Below are 2,164 nucleotides of genomic sequence, written 5' to 3'. Positions count from 1 at the left end.
ATGTCCTAATATCGTGTGATTAAAAACTTACATTTAATAATGGAATATTTTGATTATATATCATTACTTCAAAAAACTGTATTATGTAGTTCGACATGTGCACGAAAAGTTTAATAGTTCTGTTAGAAAATATTTTTAAATATTGGTAAATAAATGGCATTCTAATCCAAAATGCCCCATAAACATCGTATTTGAATAAGTCGATAGTTGAATTGATAAAATCTCACTGATGTACTAAAAGAATTTTAACGATAAATATATATATATATATATATATATATATATATATATATATACCCAATATCAACGGTGTAATAACTGAATAATGTTACTAATATTTAAATAATTAGATAAATGAACAAATAACACGTCCGGTGTAAGAAATAACTGGATAAAACATACACAACCGATTTTACAAAACACCTTAATATGTAATCCTGAACATATCTTCCGTGCAGCAGGAAAAATGTATTAAAGACGATGATACCAAGTTGCTTGGAAAAATGAGCGCTTCACATGAAGCAACCTCGGATGAGTAATACAATAATTAGTTACGGGCTATTAGACCGAACAGAAAATACAACGTGGATCTTTCTTTCTGGCTTCATAATAGCGAACCCGTTTTAAATGACGCAAATATTTCCGGGACGATCCGACTCTTGTAAGCTATTCGGTAAGGTCGACGTTAATGTGTATTATTACAACTATCCTGTGTTATCGTGCGTAATGTAACGCAATTACAGATTACGCTTAAATCTTCGCCGACGATATAAATTAAAAGAAAACCATGCGCACGCCAGATGTTTTATTTTATCGGGATAAAACGTCGGATGCATGAAAAACGTGGGACCGTTAAAAAGCGAACATATTCTGCTTCCTTTTTTCGTTTTTCTTTCTTTTTTTTATAGAATCGTGGGAAGCATCGCGCGGTAGTTTAACTGTTTTTCTGTCGAACGGCATTTCGGTCAAGGCGAGTTCTTATTTTAAAAGCTGCCTTTGAAGTGATACTTCGCCAAGCGAATATGACACCAACCAAATTTACGTCCGTGAACTCTGCTGAACTCCTGAACTCATCTCATCTTTTCTTCGAGGACAATGACGGCGGAATGGCATCCATCGTTGTGCGTGTTATTGCTCACCGGCTGTGTCTCGGGCTTACGGGACTTTAGGACGCACTCCCGCCTCTTTTTGCATTGCAAATTACGCGACCCGCAATTTAAACGCCCTCGCAATTGAATTAAAATCCAGAGAGGCCGAGGTAAGGCACTGCGTACCCGTTAAGAAACGAGATTCGGCCGCGTCGCGTGCCAAATGTCCTTAGACTAATGTTTTATGGCTGCCGATCGTTCAAAAATTTCGATTTTTATCGAACATTGCTGGAAAATGGGTTTGCAAATGTTGGACAGTGGAAAAAATGAAAAAAAAATGATCATCTAGCAGAGCGTGGTTTCGATCCACGGACCTCTGGGTTATGGGCCCAGCACGCTTCCACTGCGCCACTCTGCTTCTTGTTGTTCCAGCCTGAATAGAGCTATATCATGTCTAGTAGATATTTCTGCGGAAACTGAAACCATAACGTAGAATAATTGAAATGGGATCCATGCATAATGATTGCCAGACATTCGAATTTCATTATCAAGTCGAATTATTACCAGAATATTATCGAATTTGCGTAACACGATTTACTATTTTGTTTGCATTATTGATCCATATACATATGTGTATAGAAGAAAAGTAAATCAAAATCAAATGTGAAAATTTGTATTTCCTATGTTTGATTGTTGGCATAACTAAATTATCCGGTTAAAATATGATACACCGTTTAAGAATAGTAATGCGAAGAAAAGATAGTTCTTATGTAATGTGAAATTAATATTTGAATCGTTTCAAACATCGATTTCATTTTCTTTTTTTGTATAACATAATAGAATTATAACGCTCAATAAATAAACTGCTGATTGGATCTAGTTTCGACAGCAAAATAATTAAGAGTAGACGAAATATGAAATAATATGAGCGTCGAATAAAATTAGATGAAATATAAAACAGCAGAGGCATTAAATTAAATTGTAGAAGATGAAACAGTCGCAATAACGTATTAAATTATAGTAGATGAAACATGGACCAGTGAAAACATCGAAATTATTTGAATTAATATAACGTA

The 2,164-nt window shown here is 34.8% G+C and overlaps 1 non-coding gene across 1 annotated transcript; it reads right to left on the bottom strand.

Annotated features, from left to right (window-relative positions):
- Positions 1 to 1,434: 1,434 nt before the first annotated feature.
- Positions 1,435 to 1,506, bottom strand: TRNAM-CAU (transfer RNA methionine (anticodon CAU)). Its single transcript has one exon. It is a non-coding gene; the product is annotated as a tRNA-Met (tRNA).
- Between the last annotated feature and the right edge of the window lie 658 nt (positions 1,507 to 2,164).

This window comes from Megalopta genalis, chromosome 7 (genome assembly GCF_051020955.1).
Source record: "Megalopta genalis isolate 19385.01 chromosome 7, iyMegGena1_principal, whole genome shotgun sequence".
Taxonomy (NCBI): domain Eukaryota; kingdom Metazoa; phylum Arthropoda; class Insecta; order Hymenoptera; family Halictidae; genus Megalopta; species Megalopta genalis.
This window is presented reverse-complemented; position numbering and strand designations above follow the sequence as displayed.